The sequence below is a fragment of the Antechinus flavipes genome, chromosome 1, assembly GCF_016432865.1.
Source record: "Antechinus flavipes isolate AdamAnt ecotype Samford, QLD, Australia chromosome 1, AdamAnt_v2, whole genome shotgun sequence".
Taxonomy (NCBI): domain Eukaryota; kingdom Metazoa; phylum Chordata; class Mammalia; order Dasyuromorphia; family Dasyuridae; genus Antechinus; species Antechinus flavipes.
Genome location: NC_067398.1, coordinates 236,531,774 through 236,546,349, shown reverse-complemented (window position 1 = coordinate 236,546,349; position 14,576 = coordinate 236,531,774). Strand labels below are relative to the sequence as shown.

General features: G+C 36.4%; 1 protein-coding gene across 2 annotated transcripts in view; it reads left to right on the top strand.

The window, feature by feature from the left end:
• The first annotated feature begins 3,078 nt into the window (after nt 1–3,078).
• SEMA4D (semaphorin 4D) overlaps nt 3,079–14,576 on the top strand; it is a 206,945-nt gene continuing 195,447 nt past the window's right edge. For both annotated transcript variants that reach the window (XM_051998234.1, XM_051998243.1), the window contains exon 1: nt 3,079–3,465. The gene's annotated coding sequence lies outside the window, so the exon portion shown is untranslated. The remainder of the gene's footprint in view (nt 3,466–14,576) is intronic.

Sequence of the window (14,576 nt, the reverse complement as noted above, 5' to 3'; positions counted from 1 at the left end):
AACTGCAAAATAAAATGTGGAAACAAACCTCAAGATAAAAATCTTATGAACTCACTTTCTATAACTTAAACATATAGAGGTTTCATTCAGCATTAGAAATTCCACAATGTTGATCCCATTTCTGCTAAAAAAAAACCCTTCCACACTTCTAGGCCAAGTGCTCTCCCACAAAGCACTCTGTTGCTGTACCAAATACTGCCTCTTTGTATTGCTATAGATACAGCCATTTACACCCCATTAGGAGGGTTCTACTGGGACCTAAAAACTCACCCTACTATCTTTGAGGAAGAATGGCCTCCCAATTTTGAAACCTAGCAATATTTCCCAATATCTTTCTGAATGAGGATGCCCTCATGTGTTTTCATAATCCCCCTATTCTGGAACCTACACTGAGGTCCACTTCATAGGTGTACCTTATCCATCTCTCACTGGAAGAGTCTTAGAATAGAAAATTACAATTCACAAGAGAGCAGAAGCTATCTGTCCTTTTAAACTTTCTAAAGTGATACCATTCCATCCCGTCCTCAACAAATTAACTGGGGTGAATTTGGCACATTTGTCCTTCTCTTAAAATCCAGAAAAGTTTTTAAGTTCCTGGGGAGGACTGTTAACACAAGTTATTGTACTGTTAACACAAGAGTCTCAATGAAATCCATGTAATACAGTGGGATCAGCTTGGAAATCAGCAGAGTAGATAGCATTGTGGGCTCCAATGAATATTGAACATTAGCATGGACGAAAGCTGATCCAATGTAACCTGTTGATGACTTTATTCTAGACCTAATTTTTTTTGGGGGGCTACTTTCACATTGTTTCCAATACACATTGTGTTCATTAAGGATTTAGCAAAGATCAGGAGGGGACCTAGAAGAACACTGAGGAGTTGAAATTAGAAATTACAATGTGGACAAAAAGAAGGGTTTTGTAAAGGAAAGGCAGAAGGAGAGATAGAAAGCCAACAGATTATAGCCAAGTAAGATTTCAGAATTTTTGAACCTAAAGGTGGTACATTTGTGGGTGATTTCAAAATCAAGGATATGCCCATCTTTACATGTGGCTGAGATGGAGTGGAGAAATGTGTCATGGAAGTGAATGGGCTGAGGAATTCAATTATTAGGGTTTTTGAGGGAGTATGGAGAGGTAGATTGAAGACTTCTAATAGGAGGAGAGGAGTTGCAAAAGAGAGAAAAAATGCACAAGGTACTAAACTCTAAGGAAGGAAGAAGAATGACTTAGTAAATGTTAATTACTATTATGGCCCTTTTGTATCTTAAACGTTTTTTGAGGTAGATTGAAATTTAATGGAGAAACGTGAATGCAGAGTAGATAATTATTTTTTTTTTCCCAAATTACCTTCTGAATATTATGGAATATTATTGTTCTGTAAGAAATAACCAACAGGATGATTTCAGAAAGGCCTGGAGAGATTTACACGAACTGATGCTGAGTGAAATGAGCAGGGCCAGGAGATCATTATATACTTCAACAACAATACTATATGATGATCAATTCTGATGGACTTGGCCATCTTCAGCAATGAGATGAACCAAATCAGTTCCAATGGAGCAGTAATGAACTGAACCAGCTACACCCAGCGAAAGAACTCTGGGAGATGGCTAAGAATCATTACAATGAATTCCCAATCTCTATATTTTTGCCTGCCTGCATTTTAGATTTCCTTCACAGGCTAATTGTACAATATTTCAGAGTCCGATTCTTTTTGTACAGCAAAATAACGGTTTATCATGTATACTTATTTTGTATCTAATTTATATTTTAATATATTTAACATCTACTGGTCACCCTGCCATCTAGGGGAGGGAGTGTGGAGGAGGGGAAAAATTGGAACAAAAGGTTTGGCAATTGTCAATGCTGTAAAATTACCCATAATATAACTTGTAAATAAAACGCTATTAAAAAAAAATTACCTTCTGAAATTGGAGAGAAATTTTGTACCTTTCCAATGTCCTTGTTTTTTGACTATTTTATTTTCAACTGATTGGTTGCAGTTTGTGTATAAATCCTGCTATATTATATCTTAAACCAGATTAGTAAGCATTATTTTAGGTGGGATTTTCTCTCCTTTCAGATCATTTTTAGACTTTCAAGGTAATTTAATATGATCCGTGACAGTAGTTGGATATGTAGCCTTTACTTTTTTTTTTTTTTTTTAATATGGTCATATCTTTGACTTTCCTTGCCTTGCCCCTCCCTGGTTGTGGTTATAACAGTTGTGATCCTCTAAAAGGATAACATGCATTAGAAATGACCCAACTATGCACTTTTAATGTATTATTTTGTATTATATTTACTGTTTTGTATAGCATACCCATGGAAATCTGTAAATTCAGAGAAGACAGACAATTAGGTAAACTTCGTATCTCTCCCATGGAGAACAAATGGGAATTTTCTGGCCCTCCTTGGTAATTATTTAATAGGTTTGCCTTCAAGTGACTCTAGGATAAGAGAGGTGGATATTAAAGAAACTGTAAAACCCATTTTAGGTTTTGAGAAGAGGCAACTTAAATCAATTAAAAGTATAGATTGACCCAAGGAACATTCATTGGGTGGGTGGCAGGGAATGAGAGATGGCATATAGGAACTGGGGAATGATGTTCAAGAACACAGCTCCAGTATTGATGTTTTGAAGGTAAGGTGTAGGATGCTGGCTTTCTTTCACTATTACCCATCTGAAAATGCAGAGCTTACTTCATACAAACTGGTCCAAAAGAAGACCACTATTATTTAACTTAGGGACTATTTTCCTTCTCCGTCGCGTGTGCACTTTGGGGATTTTTTTAAAAAGCTGAACTTTTATCGACTACTTAATCATAAAGATCATTATTGTTAACCATCAAATTACAGAATCTAAAAAACGAGAAAACTTATTTTAAAAAACCTGCTAGATTTTAATTTAAATATACATAGTTTTAAAACATATAAATAATATTTTAAAAAAAGATATTAAAGTGTGTCTAGGGCTACCCCACACATTTTCAACGTTTGCGTACGCGCGCGCGGGCGAGCTCGCGCGCTCGCGCAATGCTCCAGCTCCCTCCCTCCAGTAGCTCTAAGCAAAGCATCATTCTACTCCTCCCTTTTCGCCTGGAGCTGTTCACCGCTAGGCAATCTGGTTCTGGCTGGAGCTGCTGCTGCACTGAGCTTTCTCTACTCCACTTTCCTGCAGCGGCCATACTGGGGGCAACCCAAACTTGCTACATACAGACACCAACTCCTCCTCCTGCTTCTTTCTCCTCCTCTAGCTGCTGTAACCGCCCCTATTTCTAGCTCCAGCCACACACCGAGGAATTAAACCTGCTGCAGTAGCCCTCGTCTAGCTTAAGACTGGAAGAAACCAGATGTTAAAGGGGATCGAAGGAAGAAGAGAGTGGGCAGTGCAATAGCAAAATTGTGGAGAGGAGGAAAGCGCAGGCGAAGAGGAAGTTTCTTCTTCTCAAGCAGCAGGTAAGGAGCTTCTCCAGCCATGCATATTGCATGCTTCTCCTACCCTCTTGCAAAGGCTTTCATAGCTGCCACAGGAAACTGTCGCGGCTGGAAACGTCTGGGTTCGCGTGTTAGCACGGTGGCTTTGCCGGTTTTACCATAGCCCCTGCAAGAATTGTTTAGTGTATTTGGGTCTCCGTGACTCATCTGTGTTGGTGCTCAGGTCTGTGGGGAGGCCTGGGGTGGGTGGAGAGGCGGCGATCTGGCTGCGTAGCGTTAAGCGTTTGGGGCTATCGAGCTATTTATTTTTGCTGGGGGCGGGGGGAGTTGGGAGGGAAGGGAAGGGACAGGTCAAAAGGTATTTTTTAGGAAATGAGGTTTGCTGAGGGGAAAAAGCGGAGTAAAGGACTGGTATTGATTCTAGTTATAAAATTGCAGGTGAGGAGGGGACCTAGAAAGGGCTTAGTGTGGAGATGTTGGCTGGGGGAAAAGTTACAAATGGGGGAAGTCAATGATGGGGTTAATTGTACAGAGTGAGTGGAGAGCGTTTTGGTTTCTTAAGGAGGTTGTGGTTTTTATTCTTTTCGAAAGAGATGGCCTACTATCACAGCCCACCCAGAAGGTTGTACAGAGCTAGCTGTTATATTGCAAAAAATAGCTCAGATCTTTAAAAAAAAAAAAAAAAATTATTCTTCTTCACTTCTATTCTCATACACTTCTCTACCCATGTTTTCCCATTCGTTCAGGCCTCTATATATGGACTCTCGTGCCACCTATTTTTATATGTGTACCTGCTACCCGGATGGAAGTAAAATAACCCCATCCATTTCCTCGCTCCTCCAAATATAAGCTCCTGGAAGGAGCTTATACTTGTACAGTATCTTTCACATAGTTATCACTTAATATTTGTGTGAATTGTTGAATTGGATGGCATAAGATTATTACAAGGAGGTAGTATTTATCCAGGTTTAGCTTCTCTAATTAACCTTTGTCTTGGATTTCTTTTGGCTCGGACATAAAAGGGACTCTGGAAAAATGGAATACTAGACTTTTTGTGGTAGGAAAAGAGTAAATGACAGAAGTTTCCTCCTGTTTTTGAAAGTCATTGCTATTTTATATGGGATGGTCAGTTTCCCTTATGATGGATTCTTATTTGAGCTATCTGACCCACTACTTGCTTTTGCCAATACTTCTCTGAACCTAATGAGCTACTTCCATCTTTTCTTACCTCAGCTTCCTTTTCAGCAGGTCAGAAAAATTGGATACAGCTATTTTGGTATGCTGCCATAAAGGCTTCTATAATCTTGGACAAGACACAAGCAATAAATACAGATAGATGAAGTAGGCTACACCTAGAAAAATGTTGCTTAATTTTTTCCTCCAGTGCTGACAAATTCAGGTTTGTTTGTTTTTTTAGGCTGTTATTCCAAAAAGTAAGAGAGTAGACCTTGTTTTTAACTAAGAGATGCACCTGTTGCAGCAGGCTGGCAGACTGAGCTAAACCTACTGGTGTCTTGCCAATGAAAACATGTAAAGGATATTTGAACTGGTGTGTTGTTTCCCTATTTCTCTTGCTCCTTTTGGGATTATATGTGAATCTGTAAAACTTTCATTCATTTAAAAAGTGACCTGTCCTCTCTTATTTTAAATATTGTCAATTTTAACTATGGATTCATTAAATCAAGGTTCCTGGCTAAAACCTCAATTTAACATTAAGCTGACCTCAAGCCTATTAGTGGTAAGGTGTTCACAGGTTGGAAAAATCATAGTTTCAGTTCCCGAAGAATGCTTTTTATTTATATCCTTGAAACAGTGAGGATGTACTTAAATTAGCTTTTTTTAAACAGAATTACTGATGCTTTTTGAGACAACTGAAATAGTGCCAATCATTCCTGACTTTGTTCTTACTGAGACACACAGAAATGAGAAAGAGAGAAAAAGAAAGAGAGAGAGGAGAGAGAGAGAGAGAGAGAGAGAGAGAGAGAGAGATGTGAAAAACCCTGAAATGCTATTGTGTGCGTAGATCTATGAACCTGTTTTGAGGAATGAGCTCATCGAATCCCTGTCAGGCCATTTCACCTTCACTGGATATATGTATGTGTGCATATTCAAATATACACACATATATGCACAATGTAACTTATTTATATATATATGTATACACACACACACACACACACACACACACACATATATATAGAGAGAGAGAGATGGCTTTTTCTCCACCTATTGACCTATTTCTGTTATTTATATGTGTTAGTCTGTTTGTTTCTGGAATAATGTTATAGGAGAGAGAAAAACTGTAATAATCACTATTTGATTATATTTAGTAGTTTTAAAAACTCATTTTTCTTTGCTGTTCTATTTATAGTAATGTTAATATTTCAATGGATTTATATTTTCATTGTTGTCATTCTCTTCAACTGTATGCATTATAACCCATTCATGATTTTGAATCCTATGCAACTCTTGACCATGTCCTTTATAAAGGCCACATCCAATTTGTTGGGAGTTTTCCATTGTCTCTTCATTCTTTACCAGTGCATTCTGGCAGTTGTCCATTCCTCCATCTTGCTTCATTACTGGCCCACTTTGTTTTCAATTCATACATTTCTTAGATGGTATTTTTTACTCTGCTTTTTGTGCACAGTTTACCATCGATATGATACTATACTCTATTTAGTATCATATCCTCTGTGTGGCTCAGGAATTGTGGTATGCATTTCATGATTCACAAGCATAAAATGATATTTGGAGGAAAGTAGTGGTGCTGCTGCTTCTTTTCTTCCTTTTGAGACAGTCAGAGTTAAGTGACTTGCTCAGGATCATTAATAACCATCAAATCTGAAGCCAGTCCTCCTGACGCCAGGACTGATGTTCAATCTACTGTACCACCTAAGTGCCCTGCCCCCCCACTTATGCTATTTCATTGGCAAGAGGAACTCCCTTGTAAGAAAACTATTTCTAACTATATAGATCAGTTATTATTCCCCAGCCTGTATTTAGGAAGTGTCCAGCAGCAGCAGAAAAGATAAATAATGTGGCTGGGGTCTTTCAGGTAATGTGTTTCAGAGGCAGGACTTGAACCCAGGTCTTTTGATTTCCAAGGACAATTTTCTAATTACTAAACCAGACTACTTCTCTCTTAATATGGTATTATGTAGGATGAATATTGGAATTTTTTAAAGGAGGGACCTTTTTTTTTTTTTTTTAAAGAAAACTTTGATGTCATTTAAAGTACTACACAAACTTGGTAGCATGATATATAATGAATAGACTCTGGATTAAGAATCAGAGGATGTAGGGTCAAGTAATACCCTTGACACTAGCTGTATGATCCTGGACATGTTACTTTGTCTATTTGTCATGACTTAACACTTTATCATCTGTAAAATGTGGAGGTAAATGTGGAATATTGGACAAATGACTTCTCATGTAGGTCTAAATTTATGATCTTATTGTTCTGAAATATCTGTTACTTCTCTTTTCAATTTGTATGTATAATTGAGAAATGACTGAATTATATTTATACCTTCAGTTACTGTTTTCCTTATGTGCTAGAGATGGGGATTGAGGAAGGCCGAAAGGATAGTAAGGCCCAATCCAGAATCTTTTTTCTTTTCCCTTCATGGTAGGTATCACTCTTTGATATGCTTTAATACTTTTAAAAATAATTTTGAAATAAGTTGTTTTCTCATTTACATTGAATTTATTTAAGACCAAAAATGTATTTGGTTAAAAACTATTCTTAGAAAGAAGAATCAGGAGAATGTCATTCTGTGGGGAATAGAAATTAGAATAAACCCTCTCTTGTTTCACTTCTTGAAATGATACCAATGATCTTTGGATTTTCCTGCCACTAACATATCCTTGTGTCAGTGAACATTATCTTTCAGAGAGCAGAGAAGATCCTGCTAAGTGTTCTGTGGTATAAAATTTTGTTACTCTTCTGAGATTTGTGAAATGAACAACCATATTTACTGTTGTTGAATTTTAAACATGGTTAGCTACCATGGTGTTTCATCTCAGGGCACAGAAAAGTTAATTTTTCAGTTTCTTTAAAAGGCAGTTATTTATGACATACATATGAAGTCTTAGGTGAAAGTTGATTATAATCAAAAGAAGAGTTCCAAAATAATATAAAACTTAATTTTGTAGAGACATTTTAAGTTTTTTTTAAAAAATGAAATCATTGTAATCCAAGAAACAAGCAGAAAATAAAAAATAAAGAAAACCTAGACAGATATCAGAAAAGGATGAGTAAGACGATTAAAAGTTTGGAATTTTATTCTTATTTTTTCATTATTATACATAAGATCTTTCCAATTTATACCAACTCTTAAGTATTAAGAAAAAACTGTGGCTTAAAATAGCTTACTCAGTTAACACTTTGCATTGATACCCATCATGGTATATTTGGAACACTTCTCTTAATACTACACCCATCATTATTTTTATGAGGCAAGAAAACGTGTTTAGCTAAGTAAGAATGAAATATATCAGTCCATTGCTTGCCTGATGCAAAAACTTGTCTCAGGCTTGTAAAACTGGTTTTACCGCTTCCCTTTGCTTTGGTGGTGGAGAAAAGTTTGCCTGTGGACTTTATTTAACTTTCAGTTATTTCAATGCCTCTCTTTTTGGCTTGTTTTGTTTTGTTTTAGACTAAGAGAAGTTATAAGTTATTAAACTATCTCTTGATTTTATTGAACTTTGAAAGAATGCAGGGTAGAAAGCAACTCTTACATGGAAACAGCCTTTATTTTAGTTTAAAAGCAAGCCAATTACAATTGATTTTCCAGTTTAGAGAATTTGCTTGTTTACATTGTATAGTTCAACTTTTTAAAAGTTTGATTCTTTGTTCATTTAAATGTATCTGGTTGTGTGCCAATAATGAAGAAATTACTTTCTCTGTCATTTAAAAGCATACCATGTCTGTATGAATCTTGTTGACTCTGTAGTAGGAGGCAACTGGGTATATGCCACATTGGCATTATTCTCTCATTTTGGGTGGGGTGAAACACAGAGACTGACTCACAGCTGTTAAAGAGCTGTTGCTTTGACCTTAATGTCCTTCCCCAAATTCTCTCCTTTCTCTTTTTATGTTGTATACACAGCACATATGCATTAAATACCTGCATTTCTGTGAAATATATTTGTGTTTTCAGGAGAATATAAGATCATTGAAATCGGGGAATGTTATAGTGGGGATTTCTTTTTTTTTAATCATTTTTTTAAAAAGATTTTACTAAGTGCCATGCACCTGGATTAAGCTGGAAATACAAATGCAAGCAGAACGATGGTCCATGCCCTCTAGAAGTTTACACTATAATGGAGGAAGACTTAGGAAAATAATGAAAAATGAAAGGAGGATTGGGGGGGGGGGTGAGAAAGTCTGGAGTATAGCTTGGTGAGAAACGAGGATTGTTGTTTGTCCTTCCTTCGAGAACATTATTATGATATCTGGGAATGATGCAAATTAATTAGATTTCTGTGAGAGAGGGCTGTGCAATCACCAGTCTCACTTTCTTCTCCAGTCTTAGGCCCAGTGGCAAGATAAAGATCAAACAACTAGAGATGACCCTGGTTGCAGTGGGAGATCTTCACCTTTAACAGGTCTCAGTATGTCTGAAGCAACACCCATTCAGTGATTCAAGAGTTGTACTAGATTACTACTAACATCTTGTCCAACTCAAAAATTCTGTCATTTTGTGATGGGGTTTAGTTTTGTCTTTGTAGCAGGAGAGCCTTGCACATAGTAGGTGTTTAATTAATGTGGCTGAATGGTATTATATTAGATGATAACCTTATCTTTTCAACTAAAGTCTTGCTCCATATTCCTTTTGGAAAATGCCTTTAAAACATATATCATGAAATTTGACAATCTAGAAGTTGTGGTTATTGTATTTATTGGGGTTATGATTGATAATAATAATAGTTCACATTTATATGGCACTTTTTAGATGCCAGTCACTTTACAGTCATTTCATTTAATCTTTAGAACAATTCCAGGAGGTAGGGGCTATTATTACACCCATTTTGTAGATGAAAAAATTGAGGCAAACAGAGGTTAAATAACTTGACTACTAGGGTCACCCAGAATGTCTTAAGGATAGATTTGAACTCAAGTCTTCCTGACTCTAGCACTTTATCCTCTCTACCAGTTGACTGATCAAGTTGTTCTGGTATCTATCCTATACACTGCCTTTTCTTCACTCACAGAGCCACAACTCTATCGCAGACCCGCATTATGTCTCCCTATGGACCAACATTCTTCTAACCAGTCTCTCTGTTTCAGATCTCTTTTCACTCCAATCTATCCTCCACTCAGCTGCCAGGGCGACTTTTTTTCTAAAGCATAGTTTTATCACATCACTTCTCAATTCAATGGGTTACATTATTACCTCCAGAATCAAATAGAAATTCTTTGTTTGGCATATAAAGATCTCCATAACTCTTTCCTAAACATAGTAGCTAGCTTTTATTCTTATCTAATATTTGCAAAGCACTTTCCATATGTTAATTCATTAGCTCCTCAGAATAATCCTTGGTAGATTAATTATTATTACTTTTGCAGATCTGGATTGGAGCTCAGAAGAGAGGTTAGAATGGATATATAAATCTAGAAATCATCTTCAGAGAGATGCACTCATGGGATTTGATAAAACCATCAAGTGAGATAATATTGAGGGAGAAGTGTACTAAGAAGTTAGTAGACACGACTAAGATAAAGAACTTGCTAAGGATACTGAGGAGTTGTTGATTAGATAAGTGGGGGGAACCAGGAGGAGAGAACAGTGTCATGGATCTACTGAGGAGAGAGTCAGAAGGAATGAAGGAAGTAAGTATTTATTAAGTATCTCCTCTGTACCAGATCCCAAGTACTTGACAGATTATCTCACTTGCTACTCATAATCATTGAAGGTTGAGTTCTCAACAATATTTTAAGTGCTCCACAGAGGTGAAAAATTATTAGAATTGAGAAAATGCTTTGGCAATTAAGGAATCATTTGTAATTTTGCAGAAGTCACTGTGAGATGTTTTATGATAAGGTCTGAAGCAAGATTGCTAAAGGTTTAGAATAGCATGGATAAAAAGGAAGTGGTTTTCATTTTCTGAATAAATTTGGCAACAAAGGGAAGGGGGAATGTAAGTTGAATACTGAGTTTAAATATTGTTGCTGCAGATATAAAAAGTTGTTACTTTTTACATTTAAATTTGTATCTTTTAACCTTGATGGAAGGAACCCCATAGGTCAAGTCCTATAATATAGGAAGTCCAAGAGTAAAATGTTAAAAACCCAACATTTTATTGAGGCCTTTTCATGTTATGTTGTAGTTATTTCTGGGGGAAATTTAATTTTCCCTTCCTTCTTACCCACAAAACATTGGGTACCGTGAGACAACTGGCCAATAGAAATTGTTTCGAAACTTGTTGGTTTTGAACTATCGCAGATGCAGAAGGTAGAAAATATCATTCCCTGACTACAAGGGATCCTCTATCTTAGAATAGAGGCTAGACATAAACACACAAGGTGTTTATGATCATAGTGATAAGTCACAACACAAGGGAATATAATGCATTGCCAAAAATAGAGCCACAAGTTTCCAAGGACACACATTAGCTAAATTTCAGGTGATAAAAAGAAACTATCTTTGATCTATAAGCATTAATTTGATCTATTAGCATTTGTTCCCCATATTTCTGTTTTATTTTGAAATAATAATTCTTGGCAAGTACTCAAAATGTGATTTGACTAGAGTTTAGAACAGAGGAAATGTCACTTTCTTATTATTAGAAAATATGTTTCTCTTAATGCAACCCAAATTCACTTCACAGTTTTGTTTTGGTTGGCTGGTCATATACTATTAATTTATATGTTAACATATGTGTTAATTATATATAAATATATAGGTACCATCAGGAAAATTCTCACTACCTCTGATATAACCCACGCATGTCCCCAACAATACCTTGAGACTGTAACAAGAGTGTGGGCTCTGAAATTTATGGCAGTGACTTAAAGCAAAGCGCCTTCCCTCACACCTGCTTTTCATTTTGTGCGGTATAGGATGTACAAGTATGGAAAACTTACAATCTCTATTATAGATCTTTTTATATTATCTATCACAAGGTGAATAGGAATGGTTGTTCTAATTTGTATCTCAAATCTCATTCTATTATCTTTCCACCCAAACATATTCTGTTTCCAGACATCTCTATTATTGTCACTCAGGTTTAAACATAAGTGGATTCCTCACACTTTCTTACTATTATCTAAACAATTGACAATTCTTGCCTAATTGGTTTTCCTCTTCAAGTCTCCCCTCATCAATCTGTTCTCCACACATTTGTCAAGATTTTCCTGAATTGTGGGTCTAATTATGCTGCTCATTTAGCAACTCAATAAATAAAGGTTAGTGATTCTTTCTTGACTCTAAGATTATTACCTCATCTTCATATCATTCTCTTTTAATTTCTGTTTTTGTATTTTATAATATGTATAATTATTAGTGTGGTAGTATATATCTGTGTATAAAAATAAATAAGTAAATATACCCATTTTATGGGTGTGTTCTTAAAACATCAGCACACAAACTTCTTATCTCAGCAAATATAAAACAGCACAAATTCAAGCATACCTGTGAGTTTCAATGCAGTAGTAGCCAAGCAACCAGATCCTCTGTGGTTCCACCATAGCACTAGGAAATAGACCAAACCCTACCCCATCCCATCCCCTCGGCCCTCGAATAGCACCATGCCAGAGGCTTACTCCCTTCACACACACACACACACACACACACACACACCCCTCCCTTTACATACACACAAGACACACACAGACACACACATACACACACACCCCAAACAGGGGCTCAGCACTGAACCAGAACTTCTGGAGGCTCAGGACATCAGACTAGCAGCCATGGCCTGCAGTTGCTAGCAATAGGTTGTTTGGAATGCCTTCTCCATACCAGGAGCAGAGCTCAACTTAAAAAGTGATGAAATAAGTTGAGGAAAATGAGCAAAAAAAGAACTTCCCTCAGAAGAGGACAACAATGTTAAAATGTCTACATTCCAGTCCTCAAAGGAAAATGAGAATTAGTCACAGGCTTAAAAAGAACTTTTATAACAGCTCCAGAAGTATCTTAAAAATCTAATAAGAGAGGTAGAAGAAAATTTTTGAAGATAAATGAAAATAATGCTCTTTAAAAATTAGAATTGGACAAGCAGAAGCTACTGACTCCATGAGATCAAGAATCAATCAAACAAATATAAAGATTGGAAGAAAAAAATAAAATATCTCATTAGAAAAACAACTGACCTGGAAAGTAGATCCAGGAAAGATAATTTCAGAATTATTGGACTACCAAAAGGCCATGACCAAAAAAGGTTCAAGGAGTTATCAAAGAAAACTGTCCTGATATCTAGAATCAGAGAGTAAAATATACATTGAAAGAATCCACTGATCACCTCCTGAAAAAGATCCCCAAAATGAAAACTTCCAGGAACATCATATTCTTCAAATACAAGACTAAAGGAAAGCATAAAAAAGAAAGAGAAAGCATAAGGGAATCAATAAAGTTTAACTGTTTGCGTATCCCTACAAGAGAAGAACTCTTGTAACTCTTAAGAACTGTATCACTATTAGTGCAATTAGGACTATACATAGACAGAGAGAGCCAGTACAAGATGACTTTGATGGGATTACTATCCCCTGCCCCTCCCCAAAAAATTAAGAGGTGAGAAAAAGGATTACACTGGGAACAGAAGTAAGGGAGAGATAAACTGGAGTAGTTATCTCACTTGGAGAGATAGAATTGGGTAAATTCTCTCACATGAAGAGGAACAAAAGACCTGTTGAAATGGAGCAGATGGGAAGATGAAATGGGCATTGCTTGTACCTTATTCTTATTGGAATCAGCTCAAAGAAGGATAACATACTCAACCAGTTGGTTATAGAAATCTATCTTATTCTTTAGAGAAATAGGAAGGAGGTTTAAAAAAAGTGTTTGGGAGGGAAGATAGTGATCTTAAGTAAAATACTGGTGAGGAGGGTAAAGGTGAAGGGAGAGAAAAAGAAGGATAAACAGGAAGAAAAATAGGATGGAGGGAAAAACATAGTAATCATGACTAAATAAAAAGGGAATCAAAGCAAAGTGAATTTAAAAAAAAACAGAATTCTACAATAATTGTTTATTTTATTTTTTATTTTTTATTATTTTATTTTTTTTTTAAATTTTTTATTTAATAATTACATTATATTGACACTCATTTCTGTTCCGATTTTTTTTTCCCCTCCCTCCCTCCACCCCCTCCCCTAGATGGCAAGCAGTCCTTTATATGTTGGATATGTTGCAGTATATCCTAGATACAATATATGTTTGCAGAACCGAACAGTTCTCTTGTTGCGTAGGGAGAATTGGATTCAGAAGGTATAAATAATCCGGGAAGAAAAACAAAAATGCAGATAGTTCACATTCGTTTCCCAGTGTTCTTTCTTTGGGTGTAGCTGCTTTTGTCCGTCATTTATCAATTGAAACTCAGGTCTCTTTGTCAAAGAAATCCACTTCCATCAAAATATGTCCTCATACAATATCGTTGTCGAAGTGTATAATGATCTCCTGGTTCTGCTCATTTCACTTAGCATCAGTTCATGTAGGTCTCTCCAAGCCTCTCTGTATTCATCCTGCTGGTCATTTCTTACAGAACAATAATATTCCATAACATTCATATACCACAATTTACCCAGCCATTCTCCAATTGATGGGCATCCATTCATTTTCCAGTTTCTAGCCACTACAAACAGGGCTGCTACAAACATTTTGGCACATACAGGTCCCTTTCCCTTCTTTAGTATTTCTTTGGGATATAAGCCCAATAGAAACACTGCTGGATCAAAGGATATGCACATTTTGATAATTTTTTGGGCATAATTCCAGATTGCTCTCCAGAATGGTTGGATTCGTTCACAACTCCACCAACAATGCATTAGTGTCCCAGTTTTCCCGCATCCCCTCCAACATTCATCATTATTTTTTCCTGTCATCTTAGCCAATCTGACAGGTGTGTAGTGGTATCTCAGAGTTGTCTTAATTTGCATTTCTCTGATCAATAATGATTTGGAACACTCT